General features: G+C 39.0%; 1 protein-coding gene across 2 annotated transcripts in view; it reads left to right on the top strand.

Moving 5' to 3' along the window:
• LOC126375462 (uncharacterized) overlaps positions 1-16,195 on the top strand; it is a 289,848-nt gene that overhangs the window by 13,504 nt on the left and 260,149 nt on the right. For both annotated transcript variants that reach the window (XM_050022391.1, XM_050022392.1), the window contains exon 2: positions 12,177-12,254. The gene's annotated coding sequence lies outside the window, so the exon portion shown is untranslated. The remainder of the gene's footprint in view (positions 1-12,176; positions 12,255-16,195) is intronic.

Consider the following 16,195-nt stretch of genomic DNA (forward strand, 5'->3'; position numbering starts at 1 on the left):
AAGCGGTTGGCCCCGGGCTACTAGCCCATACACTTTTACCAACCCGTAGTGGAGCAGTGTGGTAAAGTATGCTCCATATACGCTTCGGTTGACTGTGGGGAGACTTGTGCCCAACAGTGGGACGTATATAGGCTGTTTACGTTTTTCGTGAATAGAACACCGACCTTCAGATCGTCAGCCCAACGCTCTTACCTCTAAGCCACCGAGGCTGTCTGATATCTCCAAATTGGACATAAAGTCCACGACACTCGAACCACAAAACACAATTGTTCGCCCAAAATAGTCGTAGAAAATAACAAATTTAATGATAACGACTCCCAGAATGGAAGGCTTTGTCTTCAAAGGGCTATGAATTAATAATGAAAAATTGTGTGTATTATATTATATAAACGTCGGCTGGAAACATGGGCTTAAAATTAGAAAAGTTTCCCTGGAACATTTTGAGGTTTGAACATAAACAATGAGACGCAGTTGTGTATCGTACCAAAAATCCGTGATGGACCAATTCGGAGAACGCGTCACTTAAATCGTTGTGTCACGGGTTCGAATCCTGGGTGGTGGTCTCCCTCAGGCCAGGGTCAGGTCAGGGTTGAGAGCCAGTCAAGTAGTGAATGCATGTGCGGCACGTCTGCTACAAGTCACGTCAAAAACCTAAATCGAATCCCAGCTCGGCCAGGGGACTAAACCCCTGAACTCGACTATATGTTAGGATCATGTAGTGTTTAGACTCATTTACACAATCATTCTTTCAGTCGTGTGGGCTGTGTTGTGAGGAGGATGACTAACCTCATCAACGACTATGTCTCTTACATCAGTAAGTAGTAACCGGGACCAACGGCTTCCTAAGCCTTCCGAAGCATGGATCATCTTACTTTTTGGACAATCAGGTGATCAGCCTGTAATGTCACAACAAAACGTGATTTTTGTGATATGTCCCCACTGGGATTTCAATCTAGGAGCTCCAGATCCTGAGCCCAACACTCAACCATTGGACCACGTAGATACATTAGTTTTAAGCACGCGTGCCTGCATTTTCAGATACGCGAATCTCAATTAAGTAGGTTTTAATGTCAAGACAAAAAACATTGCGAAACTAAACAAGCGTCTATGCCTCAAAAACATAGCCAAAGCCATAGCCATATTTTATAGCCAAAATACTGTCTAACTGATAAGTTATAAATACTCCTCTTCATTATGAAAACGAGTCCTTTATCACAATTAAATCTTGCTTTAGCCAAAACAATAAGGAACAGCAAGCGTGTTTGGCCAAATATACGGAGCAAGGGAACCCCAATTAGACCGAAACGGAAATAACTGATGAAGTTTTGAAGGAAACGACCCAAATATGTACAAAGGACGGACAATGTCAAACGACAGGGGATAGGAATTTTAAGTTTCCCTTTTGCGACCATTTCTTTGCAAGGGTTTAAGGGATAAAACAATGGGATTAAATGATGCACTCACGCGGAAGACAGATCGTTCTAGAAAGTTCGCGTTTGCAAATAAACACTTTGAGAGAGCGCCCTATTAAATATTCCCTCCCATTCTAACCCTTCTGCTGAATTTCCTTCCCTCTTTGGGGTTGAATTTTCAAAAACCCCATTCTGTTTGTCTACGTTTAATAAATGGAAGCTTTGTTCAAATTTTTCATCGTCAACTCCCAGCGGTTTGGGACGTGCGTTATCTTGTCGGTGATATAATGATAATTTTGTCAGTCAACCAGATTTTCATTATGTCCTTTTATAATGTAGAAGGAATTACATTCACATGTATATATTGTACAGGTTGTTAGTGATACCATGCCGAATACTGAGGGGGGATGATTCAGCTCATAATTGAGTACCAAGTGAATATCAAGTGGAATTTTCCATCGCAAAAATCTCTTTTTTGGCCAAAATCTATTAAATTATAGATTCTGCCAGAACACGTGGATATCCACGCATTGTAATTTTGATATTAATTTATAACGAAAATGTGCTCCATTTCAGAGTACCTCATTTACCATCAGGTGAGATTTTGGTCCAAATTAATATTGGTTAATTAATTTAATTACCTATAGGACCGCGTGAAGGTCTCAGGACAAATTTATTTGAACAGATGTGAAGGCATATAATAATACTACGAACGGCCTCTGTGGTCCAGTGGTTGAGAGTTGGACTCACGATCCGTAGGCCCCGGGTTCGAATCCCGGTGGGGACACGTCAGAAAAATCACTTTGTGATCCCTAGTTTGGTTAGGACATTACAAGCTAATCACCTGATTGTCCAAAGGTAAGATGATCCGTGCTTCGGATGGCACGTTAAGCTGTTGGTCCCGGTTACTACTTACTGATGTAAGTATGTAGTCGTTACATGAGTCATGTCAGGGGCCTTTGGCGGCTCAATAATAACCCTGACACCAGGGTTGGTATTCCACCTCAACCACCCACACGATAAGAAGAAGATACCGAACGGTAACTCCGCCCCGCACCAATTCGTATCGTGCGCGGAGCTAGATTTACCTCACCCCTGTGTCATATTTTCTAAATGGTTTCTTGAATTTCTGCCTAAAATTGACGTGTGTTCCATAAATTTTATGCCTGTCGATTACTCGTCCTTTTCCTTTTCGGCGGATAAGATAATGACGGGTACGACTTAAAATAATCTTATATAGTGTGTACTGGAATCAGCACCATTAGTAGCTGATGCATTTTTTCCATAGAACAAGTAACTAAAACGGGAGTTGTCCCAACAAGAGTTGTCCAGAGAATCTGCATGAATAATATTTCGTGCATTAAATCTATTTTCATTTTGTATGCAGTGCACTTAAGTACTAACTCGTGAGCAGCATATCTCGTTCGATACACTGAAAAGTTGCTCAAACAAAAGATAACAAATGCATGCTACGGGAATATCTATTCCATTTTGCAATACTCGTCTGCCACACCCAATGATATCGGTAAGGCAAATACTTTTTATCAGACGAACGTTTCAACGGTCATTTTTATCGCCGGTTTTATCTTTATCGCACATTGATAGCGACTGTTAGTGTATAATAGGGTACCTGTGTTGAAAAATTAACGGTATTTTTTTTTTAGAAGACTGAGTGTCTTGTACTGGGGTCCTTCTTCTATCGTGTAGGTTATGAGGTGAATTACCAACCTATTATTCAAATTCAAAAAATTCAAAAATATCTTTATTCAGTAGGTAACATAGTTACACTTTGAATCGTCAATTTTTACATAACGAACGTCTCATCCGCCTAAAACTACTGCAGCTTCTCACAACCTGTATAGCCGGGGAAAAGAAGCTGCAAGAAAAACCTCGGCACAGGGCCCTAGACGTTCTTTAAAAAAAAAAAAAAAAACATAAAATATTGATATACAATTGAGTAATTTAGCTGCCTAATATCTATATATTAATATATATAATATTAGAAGACCGAGTGTCGTGTATAGTCAATGTGGTCCTGTGGTAATCGGCTTGCTTCTTAATCGGTGGTGGTCGGTGATGCGCCGGTTAGAACCCCAGTACCGAACTTGCATCAATGAGTTTTCACTGACACAGTTGGCTCGACCATCAAGAACGGCGATACGGCTCACCACCTATCACATTGGTCTTACAAAAAGCTCGATGAGATGTGGGTACTTAGTTTATGTTGCGATGTATGTACTTCAGTGTACCCCAATTGGGATGTAGTCGTGAGTAAGATGTTATGTAAGATGTGCGTCCTGACCAGACGGATGTATAGGTTGCGAGATTATCAACCCTAGAAACCTTAGTGTCAGGTTTATTGAGTCGCTGATATCTGAAGTTGAAGCTTATATCGGTCATGTAACGAACGGCTTAAAGTGCCTTCTCAAGCACGGGTCATCTATAGAACAATTTGGTGCTTAGCTTGGGATGGTTCTTTTTTTTCTTTTTTAAGCTTATAAAATGTCAACGTATTCAGACAGGTATATTGAAGATTTCAAGATTGTAAATAAGGGGGAAGCACACCGGTAGTATTCTACTATCAGACACTTGGGTATTTGGTAAGGGTGAGGTGAACCAGGCGATAAAAATAAAAATGATACAGCTTCTTTATTGCTTTTCAATTTATAGTCGCCGCTACCGTAATGCCCTTTTAAGATATTGAATGGCAGCCGTTGCAATAATTTCTTGAGAGCAAATTGTCTTTGTTCTTTCCATTTTGTGTCGTTTTGTCTAAGTGGGAGCACTTAGCTATACGCTGGCTGTGAAAGCAGATAGGTCGTTCCAAATACGATTCTACCCTTTAAGATATTATTGGTTACGAGTTTGTTTCGAGGATATCGGCCCTGTAGCATTATCCCGTTTTTCTCAGAGTCTGCTTACCTAACCTGAAGATTTGACAGGTCCGGTTTTTTACAGATGCGACTGCCTGTCTGACCTTCCAATCCGCGAAGGGAAAACTAGCCAAATACAGATTAGGTCATATATCTCGGGAATGTGGGTTTCCTCACGATGTTTTCCTTCACCGCTGAGTACGTGATCATCATTTATGATCTAAATATGAATTCGAAAACAAATTCGACAATGATTGGTTTAGGCAAAGTGAGAGGCAAGCGTTTTACCAACTTTGCTACCACGGCTCCAAATTCAAATTCAAAAATATCTTTATTCAATAGGTAACATAGTTACACTTTAAATCGTCAATTTTACATAACGAACGTCTCATCCGCCTAAAACTACTGCAGCTTCTCACAACCTGTATAGCCGGGGAAAAGAAGCTGCAAGAAAAACCTCGTAGCTCCTATCGGATATCGCCCTTATTATACAATACAAAAACTCTTGTATGAGATGAATTGATCCAATGTGGCCTTTTTAACCCTGCAGTGCTGTGCACATCAAGAGTTTGATTTCCATGCGTCCGCTCGCCAATGTAAATTGAAATCTCAGTCAAAGGATCGAAGGATTTGATTGATGTGATCGAACATTGTCATTTAATCATAAACATGAAAGATTGAAAGAGCCTGTTATATATCGTAACCAGACTCAGTAACGAAACAAGGAAGATACGTCAAAAAGGATTTTAGGTCTGTAATGACTCGTTTTTATTACAATTGGACGAAAAGGTGGAATTGTCTAAAAGCTCGCAATCAAAACGGTGACGCGGAAAAAAAAAGATTTGGGGAAATGAAACACCCAAATGCGAGACGATTTCGTGCACTGATTGTCTTCTTCTTATCGTGTGGGTTGTGAGGTGGAATACCAGCCTCGTCAATTATTATTGAGCCGCCAAAGGCCCCTGACATGGCTCACGTAACGATAACTCACTTACATCAGTAAATAGTACGTGCCGTGCACGGATCATCTTACTTTCGGACAATCAGGTGATCAGCCGGCCAAACTAGGGATCACAAAGTGACGTTTGTGATATCCCCCACCGGGATTCGAACCCGGGGCCTCCGGATCGTGAGTCCAACGCTCAACTACTGAACCACAGAGGCCGGGCGTGCAGTAATTGTTACGGGGCACAAGTGACGAGTTCACTTATAATATCACGCCTTCCAATTGAGGGCAGAGTCCACGGAATTCCAATTTGATACTACGATTCCGTAACGCCACTTTTGGCTTATCCACTCATAAAAATCTTCATTCATGCTCGCCGGTTTAAAGTACTCTTGTCCTGGCGTTTCTTTGAAACATTTTTAATCGCAGATTTGGACCAAGGATGAAGTATTTAAATCATTTAGCATTTCGTGAATATTCAACTGCCATAGTAATCTATCAGGCAAGTTTTTGCCGCTGTGAAATCAATTGTGTAAATAAATCAAAAGTTTCGACGCCTCTTGACAGTTCTCGGTCAACTGAACATTAAAACATTTAAATTTATTACTCACCATTGATAAAGCAAGGCGCCATATTTCGATAAATACCGGGGCGGACTCAGGATATAGAATAAGGAATAATACTACGTATAGATCGGAAAATTTCCGCTCTCCACCAGCGGCTGAGCTAGGTTTGCCTCACCCACCCTCGAACATAGTTTAGAATTCAATCGTAGTATAGCGTCAGACATCACACACACAGATGCGCGTGTACGATAATGTCAATATATAGTGTCTGTGTAAAGCGAAGTTGTTTGTATGAAAGTGCTTGGGATCAGTAAACTAGTTTATACATCCATAATTATAATAAAGAGGAGCTTGGTGGCGCAGCGGTAAACGCGCTCGGTCTGCGATTGTTGAAGTTAAGCAACTTTCGCAAAGGCCGGTCTTAGGATGGGTGACCATTAAAAAAAAAAGATTTTATCTCGAGCTCCTCCGTGCTTCGGAAGGCACGTTAAGCCGTTGGTCCCGGCTGCATTAGCAGTCGTTAATAACCACCAATCCGCACTGGGCCCGCGTGGTGGTTTAAGGCCCGATCTCCCTATCCATCCATAGGAAAGGCCCGTGCCCCTGCAGTGGGGACGTTAATGGGCTGGTGATGATGAATTATAATAACACAAGCTCACGACTATATCTCAATCGGGGTAGTCAAACGTACTTCCATCGCAAGATGCACAAGGTACCAACACTTCATATAGCTTTCTGTTTGACCAACGTGATTGGTGGTGAGCCGTATCGCCGTCTATAATGGTCGAGCCAAATGTGTTAGTGTAAACTGCACTTAGGATAAATTAATAACTCATCATATAAGAGCCACGCTCCTATCGGTGTAGCAGTCTCCATTCTTGTCTTTCAAAGGTCAATTCTTTCAGAAGAGACGTTTCGTCAGAAGAGACGACGGTCACCTTCTCTTTAATCTGTTACTTCTTCTCTTTCCTTGTAGCTCATAAGCTCTTTCATCATATTTATAAGGAGCAAAGTCCTTTTAAAATCCAGAACATCATCGTTTAAGTATTCTGTCAGGAAATCAGGTCCGCAGGAGGATATACCCAATCCGGACGCAAGAGTCACGGACAGAAAGAAATTGAAACAAACGATAAAACATGAGTTTACTTGAACGTATGCGCAATTTATTGAGTGGTCGTGATCGCCGGAGTCGGATGTCTTTTCAATGCAAAATGGCAGGATATGGTATAATAGCAAATATTGCTGAGTTGTATTTCTAGTGTTTTAGAATTTTATTATGTCTTTTGATATAAAGTCCTACGATGAATACGTCATCCAAATCATTATCTATTTTTGTTTGTTTGTTTGTTTATCTCCTTAGCATTTTCCCGTGTTTCAAATCCCGTTTTCCCGTTCATCCAAATGCGTACCTAAAGAGTAACTATCCGTACCCCCTCCCGTTGACTGAGGGGAGGCCTGTGCCCAGCTGTGGGAAGTATATAGGCTATTTAGGTTATATTATCTATACGTAAATACTACTATGATCCATCATCTGAATCGGTACCCAAAAAAAAAACTATTTTCTACCTTCGTTAGCATAGAATAAAGAATAATACCTACAACGTATGGAATGGTACTAAGTCTCCGCCCCGCACCATTTCGTATCGGGCGCCGTGTTAGATTTACCTCACCCCCTCGCTGGGTTTTTCTTTGGTCAAAATGGCTGTAAGCCGCTAAGGAGTAAGGGGGAGCGCGAGGACTGTCTGTCTTACTCAACTTACACGATAAGGTGATTTCTGCACCAAGGCCGGAGTGACGTTAGTCACGTTGTCAGTCAGTTTCTCCTTTTCTATAATGAATGACTTTCCGGGCTCCATCCATCATCAATTTAAGAGCCACGCTCTTGTCGGTGCAGCATTTTCCATGCTACTTTTTTAGGGAATAATAGGGCAGTGGTTTCCCTCTTGCCTTCCGCCCCACAGTACTCTGTCTGACGCAAGTGGGATGGTGCCCAGAGTAGTCTATTACAAAGCCGTACTAGGACTCCTGTCCTCCGCCTCTGAATAAAAGGTACTGACAGTTACTGCTGCCCTCTGTATCATTATTTTCGGGCTACGTACCTTCAAAACAATATTTAGCACTGTAAAGATTTTTATTTCGTTTAACCTTCTAATTTCATGGATAATACACATTATGCATCTTTTATCTTTGTTCTTCAGTATAAATGATGACCCTTTTTATTACACCCAGGCACTAACATCTTCCATCCATTATTATTCTGATCAAAATAAAGAGAAGCAATATAGGTAGGTTCTATACATAATATGATCCAAATATTAAGCAATATTTAAAATATGCTTCTGCGATTACATTGTATATTTGAATAATGATGTAGTCATGAGCAATATAATGTACCCACTTTAGGACTCTGTCGCCCTAACATATTTGACATTTAGTGAGACTTACAGTTCAATTTGTCAAAAACGTTAATGTGACATGGTACCAAAGTGTATACAAATTAATGCTCGTGACCGTACCTGAGTAATGAGAAAATAGGTAATTATCACGTTCATTCTCGACAGCGCTATATGTATTATTTTTGGGAAATATATTCTGGAAAATCCCTCATCATAATAATGCCTGCAATAGGAAGTGGAGGTCACTAGGTCCGTGTCTGTCGCTCGAAAATGTCCCCATCGATAACTCTTCGTTTGTCCTTCACGAATTAATTTAATCTTTCCAACCAAACTCCCCTAAATTAACTTTTATAGCCGTCGAAAATGTGTAAAAACAGACGTTAAAGCTGTCTCCAAGATTTTTAGCTATTTTGGGAATGCCATAAAGACTGGTATTTGAATACTGAATGTCATGGACTTCTACATTTTTATTTTTAACTGTGGAAAAGACGTAGGAAAAAGTTTGAATATCGTTTTGATTAATAGTTAAAGTTATAATACACGTGGTTTCCCGAATTTGTGCCCGGTTAATGGCAATATGCTCCCCCCTAATACGTAGGGCATAGCCTCCTACTAACACAATAGTAAAGGTTTGAATTGTCAAAGGTCTTTGGGTCTTATGACCTTAAACATAGCGAGGAGTTGGTGTACATCCACGTGCGTGAAGCATCACGCCTGTATCCTCAATAGGATTTTTTTCATTTTTTTTTTATAAAACATACTTCCTCTCTTCCCTTCTACGTTGCTGTGGCCACCAGGTCCATGTTTTAATTCTTGTGCCTTTGTAATACCCCATTGTGTTACTTGGAATTGCATAAATTATTTAGTATTGAGTAGGTCACCACGCTCTTGTCGGTGTAGCATTCTCCATGCTACTGTTGAGGGAAAAATAGGGCAGTGGTTTCCCTCTTGCCTGCAGTCTTTCAGTACTCTGTCTGATGCGAGTGGGATGGCGCCCAGAATAGTCTATTTCAAAGTCGTACAATGACTGTCCTTAGTTACTGCTGCCCTCCGTTAGGTTCCAGGCTATAGTGTGACAGGTGACTCGCCTCTTTCGTCCTGCATTGCCTTACCGATGGCTCCCATCTCCGTCTCTGCAACCGTTAAGGTCTTCACCCGTAACCATGGGCATGCGTTCTATGTTATACCCCGTAGGTCTGGGTCCCTATCCGAACTCAGCCACCATCTCACTTCGGCCTACTGAAGTAATAGGCGCCAACCCCCGCGGCATGGACGCGGCGAACAGGAATTGTGTAGTATTCTATCTTAATTTTGTTTTTATTACCTTATAATTTACTTACACCCATAACAATGTGATAGATACGTTGAATTGATGTATAATGAGGACCTTTCGATAAGAAGGGTTAAAGGCCGCATCGATAATAACGCTCTTTGTTAATATTTTAACTTCTTTATGACAATAAAGAAATGTAACGGAAATATGTCGGTGGAGAGAACGGTTTTTGTAAATACTTGTTAGTGACATCATAACGAATACTGAGGGGGATGATTTAGACCACGATTCTGAGTGATTTATTTTGTGTTTTTTTTTTAATTATTTTAATTTCTATACTTTGGCGATGGAATATCCACTTGATAATGAAAACTCTCGGAATAATGAGCTGAATTATCCGTCTCCGTATTCGTTACGATGTCACTAACATATCTAAATATATAAAAGGTGAAACTGACTGACTGACATATCAACACACAGCCTAAACGGCTAAACGTAGGCACTTGAAATTTGGAAGGAACGTAGCTTAGGTACCGGAATTCCCACGGGAACGGGAATTAGCGGGAAAAATCCTTCCACGCGGACGAAGTCGCGGGCAAAAGCTAGTTGTATATAAAATGACAAGTTTATGTAAAAGACTTGCGCACGTAACGTACATTGACCAAATTGGTGAAGTCCTTAGAAATGGTTTAGTACAATCTACTCTGAACTAACGTGCGTGTGTCAAACAATAATAATTGATGAAAAAATAGGAAGGAAGAGAAGTGTGTCGGGATCGAAGCAAAGGAATTCCATAGTTTCTGCTTACCCCGATGGGAAATAGGCGTGAGTTCGACGCACATAAATCAATAAATCTATCAGAGTTGGCTCAGAAAACTTCAATAAGTTAAAGGATAAATTTTCCACTCCAATATTTTAATCAACTAAAGTGTTGCAGTTCAACAAACAAACTAAATCATATTAGGCTAAGTCAGATTAAACTTTAGGCATGAAGAACACTCAAATATTGTTTACCGAAATTCGTGATATTAAATTCAATTAGTGAAATAAATTAGGCCGGAATGATAACGCGAATCAAATAAGTGAATTATTTTGTTAAGAGCGCCTGCTACGTCTTGTTAGATAAGTGCTTACAATACAATACAAAAACTTTATTGCACTTAAACAGCTTATTAAATATAAAATAAAATAAACATACCTAATGGTGCTAATTTTATTTTATGTTATACCTGTAATTTTCTTATCCGCTAAAAAGAAAGGGACGGTAATCGACAGCATAAAATTTATGGAACACACGTCAATTTTAAGCAGATTTTTACGTCGGCCAATAATCCGACAGAGTTAAGTAGAAAGCACGTCAAACGGATTGCATACCAGCGAGATGTCTATTTTATTCGCCCGGATTATTCATTCGTTTTAAAATGTACTTGTTGACAATCATCCGTCCCTTTCCTTTTCGGCGGATAAGAAAATGACGGGTATAACTTAAAATAAAATTAGGAGGTGTCTGCAGGAATCGGGGCCAATTTTAGTCTAAATTTTGATCATGCTAGGATTCGAACTCAGAAAACGCAGAGGGGGTGAGGTAAATCTGGCTCTGCGCCCAATACGAATTGGTGCGGGGCAGAGAGTTACCGTTCTGCAATACGTAATAATAATTATTTATTCTATACAATACAATACAATAACTCTTTATAGCACTTAAATCACATTAGTTAGTATTATAATTAAATTGGTAGTACAATATGCGGCCTTATTGCTAAGGTAGCAATCTCTTCCAGGCAACCTTTAGGTATAGGAAATGAATCTGTCTATCCCGCTACATGATGTCTATGATACAAGTCAAGACTACTCTTTACTTGGTTTTTCTTTAATACATCCTTCATTAATGGTCCATCACGTTAGAACAGATATCGACCCGTTGTCGGTTTTAACGACACGCCCTGAATGGTAAACAGGCGAGCATTTTGTGTTTTATCTTTAGCTTCTCTCGTTTTTTTAAGTAGGATTAAAAACCTTCCTCAAAGTCACGGCCAGTCCCAAGATGTCTTCTTAAATATGCATTTAAGGAAATGAACCATATTTCAAAAGTCTTACGATATTGTTTCCAAGTCCCACGGACACGATTTTAACGTTTTTAACTTCACTTTATCGTTTTTTTTTACGTCCGAAAGTCGGGGTAAGAGGTTGGGCGTAAAATTTTAATATTAAACCTAACTTCAATATTAAACCTTGACTATTAGAGTCATGTTAGGGGCCTTTGGCGGTTCAATCATAACCCTGACACCAGGGTTGATGAGGCTGGTATTCTACATCACAAATCACACGATAAGAAGAAGATTAGAGTCATAATAATAAGAGTTTTAAGTACGGCTAAGATTTGCTGGTTTACGTACCTTCACCTAATCATCATCATCACCAGCCCATTAAGGTCCCCATCATTATTTATTGCTTTCTATGTATTGTTTTTAATATAGTCTATCTAGTAGTAGTAGTAAGTACCTACTTATATTTTTCAACATTTTTTTTTCTTATTTTGCACTGTCTATCCCGCTACACTTTTCATTAAATTCATATCCTATACCTAAAGGTTGCCTGGAAGAGATTGCTACCAAGGCAATACAAAAGAAGATAATATTGAAAGTGTAAACCCCATAACCTTTTGTGAAATACGTTGTTTTAATATAATATATAAATTCCTTCATTTCAGGTTGATGTCGATGAACACCTTAAAGCTAAGGCAGCTTTGATAATACTTCATAGGCGACTCTTCTGAAGACCTATCCAGGTTAGTGTTATAACATTTTTATTATTATTCTATGTTAAAAAAACAATGTATTCCGACTTTTGTAAAAAGAAACGGCGGAAACGGAAAAAAGCTAAGCGTTTCTTTTTAAAAAAATAAAAATATTCTGATGTGATTTCTGTTAACAAAATGTCACAACAGATTCGCTCGCTTCAATCCAGATAAAAAATACAGTAATTTTTTTCCTTAAAGTAGCGTATCTATTTCAAGGTTTTGTTAAAGAAAATTACACCAGAATGATTTTTTTAGAAGACGATTACGAGGTTTTCCTCGATGCTCCAAGTCGACTTTGATGGTGGTGGTGTCCTTTATAAAAGGGCCTCACTCAGCATAAGCCGCGGCGCGAGCCACGACGCTGGTATTCTGTGGACCCTGCTAAGTGAGGCACGGAAGCCGTGTCTCCCACAAATACAACTTAAATGAATACATAATAATGGTGCTAATTCCTGTAAATACCATCTAATTTTATTTTAAGTTATATCTGTCCTTTTCTTATCCGCCGATAAGGAAAGGGACGGGTAATCGACAAGCATAAAATTTATGGAACACACGTCAATTTTAAGCACAAATCTAAACCAACCGTCTAAAAATTTTACGTCAGTCAATAACCCGACACATTAATTTACTCATTCTTTCTAAAATTAAGAGCTGTGAATCATCCGTCCCTTTCCTTTTCAACGGATACGAAAATGACGGATATAACCTAAAATAAAATTAGGCGGTGTCTGCAGGAATCGGGGCCATTATGTATTATTATTAGTTTAGGGTCCGGCCAAGTAGTTAATTTGTGGCAAATCTACAATAAGTCACGTGGAAAAAAAGTGTTCAGGATATACTGTGGAGCATACATATATATGCATAAGTTATACATACATCATCATCTCCCTAGCATTATCCCGTTTTTCACAGGGCCCGCTTCTTCTTCTTTGCGAGTCGATGGCGATCGAAGCTAAATTTTTGCTGACCAATAATTGGCCACGCTTACGGCATTAGGGTCCGCTTAGCTAACCTGAAGCGACTGCCTGTCTGACCTTCCAACCCGCGAAGGGAAAACCGGCCTAATACAGGTTAGGTCACATACATACATTACATACGGTCACGAGCATTAATATTATACACTTTGGTACCATGTCACATTAAGTTTTTTGACAAATTGAACTGTAAGTCTCACTAAATGTCAATAGTGCGACAGAGTCCTAAAGTGGGTACATTATATTGTTCATGACTGTATCTACATAGCGGTCAATTTTGCTACGCTGCAGTGGGGTAATTATCGCATCATAGTCCGATTAATCATAACAAGGTAGAGTAAGTTACGGCGGAAACGGAAAAAAGCTAAGCGTTTCTTTTTAAAAAAATAAAAATATTCTGATGTGATTTCTGTTAACAAAATGTCACAACAGATTCGCTCGCTTCAATCCAGATAAAAAATACAGTAATTTTTTTCCTTAAAGTAGCGTATCTATTTCAAGGTTTTGTTAAAGAAAATTACACCAGAATGATTTTTTTAGAAGACGATTACGAGGTTTTCCTCGATGCTCCAAGTCGACTTTGATTTTTTCGTTATTTTTAACATTTTTTGTCGACAGATATAAACCTATGTATACGAAAACATTAATAAAATATGCCCTAAAACCATCCTCATTAATCCCTCTATAGCTATACATTGGAGAAAACCGTATGAAAATCCGTTCAGTAGTTTTTGAGTTAGGGCTCCCACACATAAACACGATATGACGTAACGTGTCTATGCACGATACGACGTCGTGACGTTAGAAACTCTCGATGCAATCCTGCGCAGTTGTTATTAGAAATTTAAAGATGGCGGATGATCAAATGGTTGGGTCCAGTATAGTTTGAATCTGTCTTTTCTTTCTTCGTCTTCTTATTAACAGAAAAAGCAGAATGCGTCGAGTGCGTTCCGTTTTTCGGAATGAACTAACATTAAGATGTCGTGTTATTTTACGATGCTCATCGTAGATTTTCACGACGCGACGTCGTATCGTGAAACAACGCCGCATCGTTGTACGACGCGACATCGTATCGTGTTTATGTGTGGGAGCCCTTAGCCGCAAAGAGACAGGCAGACGCGGCGAGGGGCAGATTTATAATTCCTATTTATGCTTATGTTGGTACATTTCCAAGTTTCTCTTTATGTCTGTACGAGGAACGAACGTAACTTGTACATTATACTTACGAGAATTATTATAACTTGTGACAATGACATGTCTTAACAAAATTCAATTTCGTAATAAGATCGTCAAAGTAATGTAGTCTCGAAATTACATTATACAGCGCGACACAAAAGTTTAGGGCTCGTAATTAGAGTGTATACATACATAGCGAACTTCAACAATTAAAAAACAAGATGTGGTAACCCAGTCGGAAGAACGACTCTCACTGTGACTTCACTGGTTCGAATCCCAAATTCATAGCCAGCAGCAGTCAACGGAGACTATGGAATTCCATTTGCTTCGAACCTGACATTATTCCCTTACTTCCTCCACATTCATCAATCGTTTCATACACGCACGCCGGTTCAGAGTAGATCGTACTGAACCTTTTCTAAGGACATCTCCAATTTGGTCAATGTACGTCCTTCTAGGTCTTCCTCTGAGGAGACTGTGTTAGACCAACGTGAGGAGATGTTGTGTCGTATCGCCGTCTATAATGGTCGAGACAACTGTGCTAATGAAAACTGTACTTACATTAATATAAGTACTCATCCTATTAAATAAATAAAAATAATTAATCATTGGTAGACCGGCACCGGGGTACCTACCTATACAGGGTGTTAGTGACATCGTAACGAATACTAATGCGGATGATTCAGACCATGATTCTGAATTAATATCAAGTGGAATTTTCCATCGCAAAATTAATGAAATTTTTGTACTTTTTTTAAATTATTTTTAATTCTATACGTTTGCAATAGAAAATTCCACTTAATATTAACGTTTGGGTCTTAGTAACACTTTGAATTTTCTGTCAGAAAATTAAAAAAATAATCTAATTATTTTCAGTTCCATACTTTTGCGACGGAACATTCCATTTGATATCAACTCAGAATCGTGGTCCTCTCATCGTGGTCTGAATCACTAATACCCTGTATGCCTACGTATTATGTATTTGATGGTGATTGCACCGAATCAGAATCGAGCTATTGAACGAAACAATTATTATTTTGATGCGTTTCCGAAATTAAACCGAGATGTGGTGAGATTATAATACAATCCTGCTGAATACAAATTGAGACCGCAAATGTTGAATTGTTGCATAAACCAAAATAAAAATATAAGTTTAAAAACTAAAATCCGATCATGTATGTTTCTCTGAAATTCTTCCGTATGTTTAAAGAAAGAAAGAAAGAAACGTTTATTATAAAGGGACACCACAGTAACAAATATAAAATAAATAACAAATATATAATATAAAACACGGAGTAACACATAACTTACAATCAAACACATAATAAAAAAAAATTAAAAGACAACATACACGAGAAATACAAATAATTGTGTGTATGGACTGGTCAACGATGGTGGTGGTGTCCTTTATAAAAGGGCCTCACTCAGCATAAGCCGCGGCGCGAGCCACGACGCTGGTATTCTGTGGACCCTGCTAAGTGAGGCACGGAAGCCGTGTCTCCCACAAATACAACTTAAATGAATACATAATAATGGTGCTAATTCCTGTAAATACCATCTAATTTTATTTTAAGTTATATCTGTCCTTTTCTTATCCGCCGATAAGGAAAGGGACGGGTAATCGACAAGCATAAAATTTATGGAACACACGTCAATTTTAAGCACAAATCTAAACCAACCGTCTAAAAATTTTACGTCAGTCAATAACCCGACACATTAATTTACTCATTCTTTCTAAAATTAAGAGCTGTGAATCATCCGTCCCTTTCCTTTTCA

Source organism: Pectinophora gossypiella, chromosome 19 (assembly GCF_024362695.1).
Source record: "Pectinophora gossypiella chromosome 19, ilPecGoss1.1, whole genome shotgun sequence".
Lineage (NCBI taxonomy): Eukaryota > Metazoa > Arthropoda > Insecta > Lepidoptera > Gelechiidae > Pectinophora > Pectinophora gossypiella.